This window comes from Schistocerca piceifrons, chromosome 5 (genome assembly GCF_021461385.2).
Source record: "Schistocerca piceifrons isolate TAMUIC-IGC-003096 chromosome 5, iqSchPice1.1, whole genome shotgun sequence".
Classification (NCBI taxonomy): Eukaryota; Metazoa; Arthropoda; class Insecta; order Orthoptera; family Acrididae; genus Schistocerca; species Schistocerca piceifrons.
In genome coordinates, this window is record NC_060142.1 from 503,253,315 (window position 1) to 503,269,074 (window position 15,760).

Sequence of the window (15,760 nt, forward strand, 5' to 3'; positions counted from 1 at the left end):
CTTCTTCTAGTCAAGTTGTGCCATAAACTCCTCTTCTCCTCAATTCTATTCAATACCTCCTCATTAGTTATGTGATCTACGCATCTAATCTCCAGCATTCTTCTGTAGCACCACATTTCGAGAGCTTCTATTCTCTTCTTGTCCAAACTATTTATCGTCCATGTTTCACTTCCATATATGGCTACACTCCATACAAATACTATCAGAAACGACTTCCTGACACTTAAATCTATATTCCATGTTAACAAATTTCTCTTCTTCAGAAATGCTTTCCTTGCCATTGCCAGTCTACATTTTATATCCTCTCTACTACGGCCATCATCAGTTATTTGCTCCCCAAATAGAAAAACTCCTTGACTACTTTAAGTGGCTCATTTCCTAATCTAATTCCCTCAGCATCTCGCGACTTAATTCGACTACATTCCATTATCCTCGTTTTGCTTTTGTTGATGTTCATCTTGTATCCTCCTTTCAAGACACTGTCTATTCCGTTCAACTGCTCTTCCAAGTCTTTTGCTGTCTCTGACAGAATTACAATGTCATCGGCAAACCTCAAAGTTTTAATTTCTTCTCCACGGATTTTAATACCTACTCCGAATTTTTCTTTTGTTTCCTTCACTGCTTGCTCCATATACAGATTGAATAACATCGGGGAGAGGCTACAGCCCTGTTTCACTCCCTTCCCAACCACTGCTTCCCTTTCGTGTCCCTCGTCTCTTATAACTGCCATCTGCTTTCTGTACAAATTGCAAATAGCCTTTCGCTCCCTGTATTTTACCTCTGCCACCTTCAGAATCTGAAAGAGAGTATAACCGTCCATAATTTGAAAGTGTTTCTGGTGTAGGTTTTGTGTATGAACTGACCTCTCGATTATGTTCCATAACTGTTTGATGGGATTCGTGCCGGCGATCTGGGTGGCCAAATCATTCGCTCGAACTGCCCAGAATGTTCTTCTAACTAGTCGCAAACAACTCTGACACTCTGACATGGCCACCCATAAACGTTTCATCGTTGTCTGGACACATGAAGTCCACGAATGGCTACAATTCAACTAGCTGAACATAATCATTTCCAGTCAGTGATCGGTTCACTTGGACCAGAAGACCCAGTCCATCCCACGTAAACACAGCTCTCATCATTGTGGAGCCACCACCAACTTGCAAAGTGCCTTGTTGATAACTTGGGCCCGTGGTTTCGTGGCGTTCTGTGCCACACCTGAACCCTACCATCAGCTCTTACCATCTGAAATCAGGACCAGGCCACGGTTTTCAGTCGTTTATGATCCAATCGATATGGTCTAGAGCCCAGAAGAGGCGCTGAAGGCGATGCCGTGCTGTTAGCAAATGCACTCGCGTAGGTTGTCTATTGCCAAACCCATCAACGCCATATATAACCAGAAGATCATGTAGCAATTTAATTTCAGAACAAATTAGCGTCTTTGCAATATTTTTTTCTGAGCACTGCGGTGCAGTGCCTAATATACTTGATTCGTTTTGAGGGATGGCGTTCCAGATCCCTTTATGGCCATCCAGAATGATGTAGCTTCGTTTGTGGTATTGTACATTTAAGAAGGCATGTTTCATTAACGCACAGAATGTTATCAGCTTTAAGCCGCGCGGGATTACCCGAGCGGTCCAAGGCGCTTCAGTGATGGACTGTGCGGCTGGTCCCGGCGGAGGTTCGAGTCCTCGCTCGGGCATGGGTGTGTGTGTTTGTCCTTAGGATAATTTAGGTTAAGTAGTGCGTAAGCTTAGGGACTGATGACCTTAACAGTTAAGTCCCATAAGATTTCACACACATTTTTTATCAGTCTTATTCCGATTAAAATACAAGCGAAGATTTGACAAGTACAAAGACTGTCCTCTAGCACAATAAGAACTGGTAAGTAATATGTTACGGCCCGAATGTAAGTATCGCAATTCCACTTGAATATATGCTGTCATTAAAACATTGTTTTAAATAGACAGAGTCCTACGAGTACAACGCTAGCATATTTTCAAGTCCATCTAACAACTGACAAATGAAGTATTATTTTGCACATTGAAAGCCTGCAACATGAATCTGATCGGGAGGCTTTTCCCCATATGAAAGTGTTCCCTCGCTACTGACGTCGTTTTTTTTGTAAATGCAATCTTGTAGAAAGTGCCCTGAGATGTTCTTTCGACCTACAAAAATAAAACGGTGCTTTTTATTTATACCACACATGATAGTTCATGCTATAATAGTTGACGTTAATACCCTCCAGAACATGTTGTTGCCACAGTGGTCTCCAACAGTTCATAGCAATTTACGAGGACAGCGCTTGTAGCGAACGGTATTTGAGGTAATTGTGTGACCGGCGTCAGAAGAACGATTACAAAGTGTCACGCAGACAGCTTCAGGGACCAGCAATCAAGAGATGAGGCACAGCTCAGCCAGAATTAACGGAACCTGGCGCGCGCACACAGATTACCATCGTGACACTCTGAGCCGGTCGTAATCACGACTGGGAGTATCCTAACCTAACGGAACGGCGCTGAACCTCCGAATATTAGCCTTCGATGGAGGTCACGAAGCGAAGCAGCTGCGGTTGCCAGCCCGGGTTTCTTCTACACCCTCTGGCTCCCAGAATATCCCAAGCGCGGAGACTGCGCTCCAGTTCACCCCTTAAGTTGCTTTCTCGCTAACATAACTAATGGTTGTACCTCTGATACTGTCCTATAAACGTATGCACGAAATAATCGACAATTACCGATTTCTTTCTTTGTGTGAATTTAATGGAATCTAAATGAGAAGCCGCGCGGTCTAGGGCGCCTTGTCACGGTCCGCGCAGCTCCCCCCCCCCCCCCCCCCCCCGTCGGAGGTTCGAGCCCTCCCTCGGGCATGGGTGTATGTTGTCCTTAGCGTAAGTTGAAGTTAGATTAAATAGTGCATAAGCTTGTTGTTATTGTTGTGGTCTTCAGTCCTGAGACTGGTTTGATGCAGCTCTCCATGCTACCCTATCCTGTGCAAGCTTCTTCATCTCTCAGTACCTACTGCAACCTACATCCTTCTGAATCTGCTTAGTGTATTCATCTCTTGGTCTCCCTCTACGATTTTTACCCACCACGCTGCCCGCCAATGCTAAATTTGTGATCCCTTGATGCCTCAGAACATGTCCTACCAACTGGTCCCTTCTTCTGGTCAAGTTGTGCCACGAACTCCTCTTCTCCCCAATTCTGTTCAATACTTCCTCATTAGTTATGTGATCTACCCATCTAATCTTCAGCATTCTTCTGTAGCACCACATTTCGAAAGCTTCTATTCTCTTCTTGTCTAAACTATTTATCGTCCATGCTTCACTTTCATACACCACTACACTCCTTACACAAACTGTCAGAAATGACTTCCTGACTCTTAAATCTATTCTCAATGTTAACAAATTTCTCTTCTTCAGAAACGCTTTCCTTGCCATTACCAGTATACATTTTATATCCTCTCTACTTCGACCATCATCAGTTATTTTGCTCCCCAAATAGCAAAACTCCTTTACTACTTTAAGTGTCTCATTTCCTAATCTAATTCCCTCAGCATCACCCGACTTAATTCGACTACATTCCATTATCCTCGTTTTGCTTTTGTTGATGTTCATCTTATATCCTCCTTTCAAGACACTGTCCATTCCATTCAACTGCTCTTCCAGGTCCTTTGCTGTCTCTGACAGAAGTACAATGTCATCGGTGAACCTCAAAGTTTTTATTTCTTCTCCATGGATTTTAATACCTACTCCGAATTTTTCTTTTGTTTCCTTTACTGCTTGCTCGATATACGGATTGAATAACATCGGGGAGAGGCTATAACCCTGTCTTACTCCCTTCCCAACCACTGCTTCCCTTTCATGTCCCTCGACTCTTATAACTGTCATCTGGTTTCTGTACAAATTGTAAATAGCCTTTCGCTCCCTGTATTTTACCCCTGCCACCTTTAGTATTTGAAAGAGAGTATTCCAGTCAACATTGTCAAAAGCTTTCTCTAAGTCTACAAATGCTAGAAACGTAGGTTTGCCTTTCCTTAATCTTGCTTCTAAGATAAGTCGTAAGGTCAGCATTGCCTCACGTGTTCCAGTATTTCTACGGAATCCAAACTGATCTTCCCCGTGGTCGGCTTCTACTAGGTTTTCCATTCGTCTGTAAAGAATTCGTGTTAGTATTTTGCAGCTGTGGCTTATTAAACTGATAAGCTTAGGGACCGATAACCTCAGCAGTTTGGTCCCATAAGACCTTACCACGAACTATCAAAAATTTTTCCAGATGAGTAGTATGAGCACATCGCTTCCACACGTTATGTAAACGCGAAGAGAATAAATCGTCACTTTAATTCATCATAGTATCGAAACAGGTTAGTTTCACGGTGCTCTCCACGCTCCTAACTGGTGCACACACAAATAACGCCAGCACTTAGCACATTTGTTGCCTGACAATAGCTGCAATGGCGAAACGAAGTAGTTGTGACCCACTTAAAAGACTTAATTATTCAAGAATAAATCAGCCTAGGTGGAATACGAAATTATTTTATCCTCTACAATCACAATAATTACTTAAAACTCTCTGCCTTATGGGTAGAACTTCGGCAAAGTGTGTAACACAGTACACGGCGTAAATAAAATACGAAAAACTGTTACAGACATAGAGTTCAGGTTTCGTCTTAGAGAATGTATGAGATTTACGAAAAGGATGATATAAAAAGATGGCATTTTTTATCACATGGATCGTCAATATGGAGTGTCAGTGTTGAGAATAACTAAAGCAGCACATAAAGCGATGTTTGACGCTGTTAACCTCTCTTTGAGAACCGTAGGAAGGGAGCCATTTCTTCGTGCAAGGGCAGGGGAGGAATGCTGTAACTGTAACGCGCTACCTGGAAGCATTGCTGTGCTGTGCGAATTCTGCTCCACCACGACGCCCCCATCTCTTGTTTTCCTACGGATGAAACTGAAAAATGCTCCCTCACATCTGCAAGATTAACATGTCGCAACATTGACACTTGAACCACTGAACGACGCCCGACAAAAATGAACGATACTGTTCCCGTTACTTAGAAACTGTGTGTGTGTGACGGCGTTCTACTGCGTCACTATTTTACTACCGTCAATTGAATCCTTAAATTGCGACATGTTTCACCAAAAACCGTTAACTGACTGAAAATGCAAGAACTGTTTACTACATGTTTATTCTTACGACCCCCCCAGAAATGTCATGTACGATGACTGACATTAAAGAAACGACTATGACGCTACTAATTTGTGAATGCACCGCACATATTAAGTTAATGGTGGCCATCATCTGAGGATGACACGGCGGTCGGATGGTCCCGATGGGCCACTTGTGGCCTGAAGACGGAGTGCGGAGTGCTAATCATCAAAGTAAGACGCCATTTGTACCCAAGTACGTCTACACTCGATCCCGCCGCCGCTGAAAACATTTCTACGTGTCCTTTCCTGTGAGGCAGCTACTTCTTTTGCCGTCGAGAGGAGCGTGAAAACCTTAAGCGCTCGTCATCTGCGTTGATAGAGCGTAAAGATACAGCTCAAGATCGAACAAATCGTTCTATTGTCGGACACCGTATTCCTGATTGTTTTTTAAGTTCGAAAACCATTAGTCGATAACATTTTATTCAGCTCCCCCTAACATTGTCGTTTTATGCAACTCAGGATGTTATAGCTGGCCTTTATAAACCACGTGTGAGATTTTCATATTCTGTCGCTCGCTACACGCAAACTTTTAGTCCTACATAAGAAATGAACAGGACATTTTCGCAGGAAATTTAATGGAGCTGAATTTTTTTACTGGGATACTTTTTTGCTGGAGGCCACGTTTTTCTCGTTATTCAAGAGAAATGTACAAAAGTGACCTTCAAATGCACCTCTATCCCACACTCATCCCTCACCAGTCAGGATTTCTGGTATATTGTTCGTGGCACATCCTCCCACTGTACAAAAATTCCCAACTACACGAACTATACCCGATATTCGACATTTTTTGGTCTCTACTGACTGGGCTATTACGCCATCAGCATAGTCGGCTCCTTCGTTAACATTATCAATTTAAACGTGCCCGCGAGGGTTATGAACTAAAAACGACTTTTGCAGACGTTACGCTGAAACTAATTCCCTTGACAATTCGCCGGCCGCTGTGGTCTGGAACCCCACGACCGCTACGGTCGCAGGTTCGAATCCTGCCTCGGGCATGGATGTGTGTGACGTCCTTAGGCTAGTTTGGTTTAAGTAGTTCTAAGTTCTAGTGGACTGATGACCTCAGATAAGTCTCATAGTGTTCAGAACCATTTGAACCATTTTGAACATTGACATTTCGATCCAAACTTACCTTTTACAAGCACAGTAGTTTCGTAGTCAGAATGCCTGACGAATACGACTATATAAATGTTTATTTTATGCGGTTAAAGTACACAAAACTATCAGTTAAATTTTACACAAAAGTCAGTTTTGCAATTTGTAAGTTCTCGACTAAGGTCCAGGACCAGTGAATGAAGACTAGAGAAGGTCGAATGTGTGAAATAATTCGTGCAGTCTCAAATTTTTGTACAACGGTACGAGGCAGTGCCGTGAACAACATACTACAAATGTTGACCGGTGGGAGTAGGTGGTGCATCTGAAGATTACTTTTCTACGCTTTCTTTGAATAACTCGAAAACCGTGACCTCCAGCGAAAAAGTACCCAGCACAAAATTTAAGTACATTAATTAGATTTCCAACAAAAAGCTACTGTTCATTTCTCTGTAGGACTAACAGTTTTTGCGTAACTAACGAGAGAATATGAAAACCTAGCGCGTGGTTTTTGAACGCCAGCTGTAACATTGCGGGTTGCATAAGACGACACGGTGAGGGCAGTTGAATAACTCTGTATTTTGAACAGTTCGTTGAAATACTAGTGCAAGTTCGACGGTTTCAAAGTATTCCGCCGTATTTTGGAAGTGGCAACAGAGGGTTTAGAAGTGCAGAGGCTGGTGCCAAGCGCAGTCAGCTTTTGTGCACGTGTGCGGCCTGCAGGGCTGTCGGCTGCCGATATTGAACGGAACATAAAAGTTTTAATTTGTAGCTTATCCGCCGGCTCAAACAACATAAATAATAAATCCAGGTCGCCGTAACGCTGAGATATTGTGCCCGCTATCGGTTTCTGATACGCACACACAGCCTGTCGCTCGTAAATCGCACGCACAGCGCCACGTCATAGCCCACCGCACACCACACTCCCACAACGACGCCGCCCTATCTGACGCGTGACGTATCAGCCAGCCGCAGGGCCGCCGTCCGCAGGGGCCTGTTTCTGCTGCGGCTCAGCTCAGCATTCAGTCCCACTTGGCCATACTGCCCACGAGCAACAGCGTCAGAATTGCGCAACCACGAAATCGCCGTGTTCGCCCTGCCATGAGCACCATTGTTGCAGTACTGGATACAGCCGGTACCAACAATAACCAGTCATTTCACTGCCTTCGCCCTTGGTTAATAATATGTAGGAGGTCCTTTGTTAGGCCGGTATTACACTATCAGATATCTTTGTCAAAAATCTTTGTCAAAGATAGTTGATGGTGTAATAGGGAACTTTGTCAAATGTCGTCCGATAGTTGCATAGAGTAAATATCTCTGGAGTGAGCATTGCGTTCTGCGCATGTTGTCAACATTAAACCTGGATTGTCAAGTGTTTTCGGGACTTCGCTGTGCGTGTGTGCTTTCCGCAGCGTTTGAAGTTTATAATATCAAGAGTTTTTGTTGTGTTTTCAACGTTTGTTGATAGTGTAATAGCGATGGTGAATTACTGTTGTTGCTACGGATGCAAAGAAAAATATGTGAAAGGAAGGATAGTAACTTTGCATGGTTACTATGTTTAAAAAATTTCAAGACGCATTATAATTAAGGCTTGATTCTGTAGACCTATTTTTCTACGATTTTATGATTATATAATAGATATTACGTCTCGTACAAAAGCTTACAAACAATCGCTTCCTCTCGTAAATTTGTCAGTGGAACAGGAAAGGGAATGGTTAGTTGTTTCAGAAAATACTATCCTTCATGCATTTATCAGTGACTTGTCGATTATGTATATAGATTTGAAAGACGGGAGACAGATAAATTCAATAGAGTGGGAGTCTGTAATTGTCTTCGTATAATATGTGTGTCCAAACCTTTTTGTTTACTATAATGTTACGGTAGGAGACCATGTTAAGTTTGTCTAGGACATGGAGAATGATTATGCGTGATTTATATTTTAGTTTCTCGAACAACGAGTAAATATGTGGCTCCAGAAAATAAGGAGGAGTAATTTTGACCCCACAAAATATTCCAAAGTATGTTCAAAACACGTTGAAGAGGAATGTTTAGACAGAGAAAAATTTGGACGTGTGTGGCTGAAGGTAGATGCTATACCAGCTATTTTTAATTTTCCACAGCACCTACTACCAATTTCTTCAGCTTAAATACATTTTCTGCACAAATCAAATAAAAAACACAATAGTCTAGCTAATCAAAGTATACATTCATCTTCTTTGTGTATTTTTCCTTCAATTTAATTTCTTCACAATTTGATTAAGAAGCATAACATATTAGTAAACATGTCCCCAAACTCTTTCATTTGTCTCACTTTCCACTTCTCGTAACGATGTTGTATGGGTTGACTGTTACATGACCAACTGTATTTGCTTTACAGTACATTTATTCTCTGATCGCCTTTTTCCCCTTCTTACTCCGTCTACTATTTATTTAATAAACTGGGAGCAAGTACGTAAAATGTGTTAAGGGGAGCCAGAGGTGCCTATGCTGCCCATGTTAAAATCACTAAGTTTGAGGAACATTCATGAATAAACTACCAAATAGAAAAATTTGAATTTTTTTTACATATAGAGTGGTTCAGTATTGCAGTTATGACAAAGGGATTTTGGAGTATCTTTTCTAGTTTCATTCCAATTATTTTTTTAACGACCTAAATTTTTTTTACAAATAATTGCTTTATAATTAAACTGAAATGAAACTACTGAACATATTGCCAAATGGCTGTGTTACAATGTAAGTTTGACCACTAGGAGTGCTGTATAAAAATTTCATCTCTCTAGCTTGAGTGGATTTTGAGAAAATGTTCCTTTATATTCGAAAAATTCTAATTTACAGGAAATGGCTATCAAAGTTTCTCAATACATTCCTGCACTATAGGATGGATTATCAGTGTCTTCTTTTTCATCCTCCAAAAGCTTCCTCTTCTGTCTTCTTTTCTGGCCTGTTGTTCGACCATACTTCATATGCCTTTCTCTTCTTTCTGCTCCTCTTGTCCTTTCTCTGTCAATATTCCTTAGTGCTCGTACAGTGTTCACCCCAGCTGTAAATCCTAATGCCTTCAGAACTTCACACTTCACACTGTTCCCTTGGTTGTAGGTTGCTATTGCATCATAAATGTCAAAGTGCAGTGTTTTTATGCTTACAAACACCCTTTTAGGAATCACTTTCCAGATCAAATTGTTTACGCTCTCATTAGGATTCTACGTCTTTCCATGTACATATTTGTGTAACAATTCTGGCTGTGTTAAGTCAGGAAAAATTGGTTTTATTGCGTTTATCACAGCTGCTGGCAAACCATGTTTGTGATCATAGTCCTTTTTTGCATTATATTTGCACCATGAATCTTTTGGGCACAGGCTGTGATGAGGGTATTCATTGGAAGAGGCAGTATGAAGGAACAATGCCCACACTGCTTTTTGCATGTCACTAACATTACTAGTATTTTGCCTTATAGCATACCCATAGTATCTCTGTAGACGTTCAATCACCTCATCAGTAAGCCTGCCTCTCCCTCCTATTGTCTTTCCATCACTGAGCTTACTTGAACCCAAAGTTTGTTTGAGCCTTCGAAGCCGTGCACCCATACGCTTTTGCACATGCCCATTGCATTCCAACTTTTCAACTACAAATTCATTTCCATATGGTTTCAGCTCCTCTATAGTCTTGAAGCCTTTGAAGTCACCTTCCCCAAGGTAGTATTTGTACCTAATGTTGTATCTGGGAACTGAATGTTCAAAAATTTGTTTCACTCCATCCACTTCCATTGCTCCACTTGATCCACTAAAATTTGCCTCACAGGTTCCGCTGTGCTCTCCTTTGATTTTATTTTTGCACCTACAATGTTTTGATAATATTGCAACATCTATCACTTTTGCACTATCACCACAAGTAGCAGTTACAACCCCATTCAGGGATTTATGACCCCTCTTTTGCCAGAAACCATCTAATGCCACTACCAAATCACTAGAACCACCGTTCATTTCTACAGATTCCTCCACTGATTCCTTCATGGTTTTCAAAGCCACATCTTCAACAGAGGATCCTACCAGTTCACAGTGGTACCCTAATTTGCTTGGAGGCAATGCCCAAGTTCATAATACAACGAAACAGTTTACCAGGAGCAGACCCTTTTCCAATGGATCGAAGACCATACACAAGTCGAACATTCACATCAAACACTCTAGATCGTCCATTTTCACCAAAGAGACTGTCATGTGAATTGTAGAAAGTCACTTGATACTTGCAACATGCACAGATTATCTTCATCTCACAAGCTAAACCAAAGTGCTTTGTTATCTCTAGTCCCACTCCTACACTTGAACACATTTTGCACAGAACGCTTTCTTTTAGCACAGATGATAATCCAATATTCAGTAATTCGTTAATATCATCACTGTCACTAACATATTCACGAAATCTGTCACTTCCACCAGTCAGCTTCTTGCTAGAAGATGTCACAGGGCTATGGCCGGCCATGTGTTGCTTAGCAGAAGAACGCACTGTTTCAGTAATTGTAGTATCGCAACTTGGTATTGGTGTTAATTTTCTTTTCCCTGCGTTCTTCCTCTTCTTATATACACAGGTACTACAACGTGGCATCGTAACCAGATCAACGCTTTACACAAGAAGTATAATACTACCAACAACAGGCGCAACACTGAACTAATTCGAAACGGTAAACAGCAAAGAGACGATGTTCGGCACTCTTAGCGCTTCATTGGTCACAGAAAACAATGTAGCCAACCCTTGCACACTCGCTGTATGCGTAACATAAGGCGCTGTATGCGCAACAGGCCGAGAAAATCCCAAGCAGTTCGCCAGGAAGTCACGAGAGGGTGTTAGATGCATTCAGCGGCCGCCCATTTCCTCTGCAGGCGTGGGGGAAAATGGTAATAACTCCACTTCTAGGGCGAGTAGAACAATAATTCAAAGTTTACATTAAAGAGGAATGTTCCAATTAATTTTCGGTAGCAAAAAAAAAATCGTAATTTTTTGGATTTGACCACCTCCGGCTCCCCTTAAATAAACACTTCAAAGTGTCACCAGTAAGAAAAATTGTGCTTCAGGTCGCAAAAACGAGAAAAGAAATACGCAGAAATAGCAGAAGTAAAGGACGAATTAGCAGGGATATACTCGCTAATATGTGGCAAATTCGGTATTTTTCGGACACTTGCAAAAGTACTAGCGTACTGTCGTTTTGCAAGACTATCACAGTAGTACTATAAAGTGCCGTATCATACCGAAAACTACCAAAAGTCGAGTGCATCTCAACTGTGACACCTATCGCAAAGAAGCAAAATGCAATATCGCTTGCCCTTAAAAGTTGCGTAGCTGGTTTATTCCCGGTATCAAATGGATTCTGTTAAAATGTCTGCGCAACATACATAAATAATCCACGACGCGTACGAAAAGAATCCGTCTGTACTAGGGATGTACTGACATTCGAAATATACAGGGCGTTATACGGACAAACACACGACGTCTCGAGAGGACGTGACCAGGTCGGCAATGTATGTTGACAACACAAAATCTGTTCTGCGCATGTGAATACTCACTCCAGAGATATTTACTCTATGAATATTTGATCAAATCTAGGGCCTCGCTGTAGATTTGATCAAAGAAGTCGCTTCTCTTCTGTTCACTGCAGTGTGACATGTTACCACATGGAGCGCTAGCATTGCTGCAGCGTTCTGTCGTCTGTAGTGTTTTTATAAACATTGCCGGTAAATACAATTGGTGTGTGCCGACAACTACAAAATTAATAGAGATGTATGAAGCTGATGAGGCGCTTTACAACGGAAGGCGCCCTGAACACAAAAATAGATTAATAAGATTGGAGACCTAACCTAACCTAACCCTCTCCTGTAGCAAGGAATCTGGGTGTTAACAGTGAGCCTGTCTTCTGCAGATATAGCAGTTCTTAAGTGAATATTGTGCTCTGTGATATGAGGATACACTGAACTGAGCACATACAGAAATTTATGCTCATCCATTCTTAAGCAATTGAAGTACGACTTGACGTCCTCTATTATAAACTCACATAACAAGTTTTGCTGAATGCTTTTATCGTGTCGTCGTAAAACCCACGGCTTCACCCGGGTATGTTTCCTTTTTTTTCCCTCGCTTCTCTTCCGCATGTGCACACAGTGCAATTGTGGTACATGCCACTGCTACGGTTAATAACAAGTTTTTGTTGTCAGCCATCTTGAACTTTGACGGAAAATATGACGACAGTGTAATACCCCTTCCAGCGCTACTTCAAAGATCTGTGTCAAATATATTTGACGGAATATTTGATCACATCTTCGATCAAATCTTTGACAAAGAAATTTGGTAGTGTAATACCGGCCCTACGCATGAATTTGGTATGAGACTAGATTCAGTCTGAAGGGAAGTAGGCGGTAGAAATAAGGAATACGCCCTATATATGTGTTTTAAACTCGTCAGCGGGTCTTATGACGTCATCTCCGATATCGCTGTCTCCATACGCTTTCAGACTCGATTCCTCAGTCTCTGCCGCCGCTCCTTCAACTACAATCTCGTCGGTTTAGTTTGGCTCTGAGCACTATGGGACTCAACTGCTGAGGTCATTAGTCCCCTAGAACTTAGAACTAGTTAAACCTAACTAACCTAAGGACATCACAAACATCCATGCCCGAGGCAGGATTCGAACCTGCGACCGTAGCGGTCTTGCGGTTCCAGACTGCAGCGCCTTTATCGGTTTAGTTTCTCGTCGATTTCAAGATGACTATATCAGTGTTGAAAGGAGAGCGAGTACATGACTTAACACGCACAATCCATGACTCGCGGTCTCTCCACCACATTCACAACTGTTACGCATTACTATTATTATTCACTAACACACTGATAGATCAGTTACCACTGAATATTGTTCTGTACAAAATTTCGAAGACTGCTGTAAAATTATTATTTATTTGCGTTGGACGAACTTTTTATGTTTCCTGTCTGAAACCCCGGATTACTGCATCAAACTTCTTCTAGACGTTACTCTTCATCTTATGGAGCAAATTTGCAGTTGTATACAGAACATCAGTTAATTTTCGTCCTACAGCCTTTACAGTCGCAAGAAACACAACTTCGTTACAGCCGAGAACCGGTCACTTTCGCACTACAACAGTAAGACGGTGCACTCAACTCTCGTGCTATGTCACTGTTTTACATTTCTACGCGCGTTATTTAAAGGGAACGAGTCGACGGGCAGTAAGCGACCAGATCGCCATCATTCTCAAACTCGTCACACTCGCGGGAAGGAAACCAGTATAGCGCTGACCTAATAGCTGCACCTTGATTTCAACACTGAACTCTTGACTCTCATCTCTAAGAATATTGTGCTCTGTGATATGAGGATACACTTAACTGAGCACATACAGAAATGTATGCTCATCCATTCTTAAGCAATTGAAGTACGACTTGACGTCCTCTATTATAAACTCACATAACAAGTTTTGCTGAATGCTTTTATCGTGTCGTCGTATCAGCAGTTACAGAAAGAGATTTTCCTAACGTGCCTTTATTAAGTCTAACGGTCAACTGCGCGTCTCTTCTCCACGGCGGTAATTTCCATGGACAGTGCTGTAACTTCTACACGACTATTCAATCCGTCATAAGAACGGCACAAAAGTTCATGTAATGAAGGTATTTTTACTTATTAATTTCTTGTCAGACTCGAAGAAGAGTTACATCACAGAATTTGTCTCACACACATTTACTACTCTGGGGCAAAAAAAGTTAACCCCGGCGATTAATCAGAGTTGAGAAAACGCGATAGGTTTTGTTGCATGAGCCTCTACTCTCTACTCGTCTAGCTGAAGAGAAATTGTGAATATCTTTAAGGAGTCTAAGTTAAGCGAGTCGTAAAAATTAGCTGTCTCATCAGGGTGAGAAGTAACCCTTTTATACCACGAGTGATTCAAGACATCGCAACGAGGTTTTCGGCAAGTAATAGTAGGTAGCACTCCGTCTTCAGGCCACAAGTGGCCCATCGGGACCATCCGACCGCCGTGTCATCCTCACGGAGGATGCGGATAGGAGGGGCGTGTGGTCAGCACACCGCTCTCCCGGTCGTTATGATGGTTTTCTATGACCGGAGCCGCTACTATTCGGTCCAGTAGTTCCTCAGTTGGCATCGCGAGGCTGAGCGCACCCCGAAAAATGGCAACAGCGCATGGCGGACCGCATGGTCACCCATCCAAGTGCCGGCCACGCCCGACAGTGCTCAATTTCGGTGATCTAACGGAAACCGGTGTATCCACTGCGACAAGGCCGTTGCCATAATAGTAGGTAGAGGCGCACGTAATTATATTTCCTGGATAATAAACTTAGCTCTTTTTGCCTATAGAATACTGAAGCGAGAATGGTTAGTAAAAGTGTACAGTATACTTTCAACGGCATTCGAAAGCCCTTGAAAACATCAGTATATTGGCATAATGCCTATTAATGTTAACGTGGATACTTTTCGAAAAAATACCCGAGAAATGCGCTGAAACGGAAAGGTAAAAACCCTTGAATCGGCTATTGGAGTATAAATACCGCCTAGTGCGCCTCTCAGAGCCCCAAGGTCCGTCATTAAATCGACTCTTTCGTCTTGTTTCCGAAAAAGCTGTTCACTTAAACACGAGTGCATACATACGTTTGAAATAATCTTCCTAAGCAGCTTCTGATGCGGTACGCTAGAAGTTAGCACGTAGTTCCATTTGTATCACTACTAGCTGATCCTGTACCTATGCCGCATAAAGCAGGCCCAAGTGGAAATACGTCTTACCCTAGCTTTGCAGGCCTACCTTCTTATTGCGTATGGCGACGGAGCTTGTGACTTAGGCACGTATGGCCCTAGTTGTTTTCTTGCGCCCTAAAGCAAAACAAAAACAAAACCAAACTAAACGGGACCCCACTGGACGGAATTTATCCAACAACAGCCGATTCCGGTTGCCCTGCCTTTTAATTTTACATTTCTCAGATACTATGGCGAAAAGTTTCAATGCCAAAATTAACGAGCGTAGTACCACTGTACTCATCTCACTTCCTTTTGTGTCCCGTCTGGAAGGCGGCGCGTGAGTCTGCTCCTGAAAACTGAAAGGTTGGCCGAATGTAGGAAGTGAGAAGGAGCAGGAAAAGGTAAGACACGTCGGTACTGCGTTTCAACTTATAGATGTTTACTATAGGCACAAAACAAGTTAATACGTGGTTACATAATTTTGCAATGAGGTGCGAAGTCTTAGACCCGTCGTAAGTACAGCAAGGTCTCTTCCTGAAGCGAAGTGTCCCGGCCGTCTGCTCTTGATCAGATGGGCAGATCTGTAGCAGAGCTCGTAGACTTCCACAGCACCGGCTAGAGAGCGCTGTCGTCGGTGTCTGTCGTAGTGCCAACTTAAGAACTTTCACCTACGCCGTGGCATCGTAGCTATCAGTACCACACTTCCGAATGCCATTAGAAAGTAC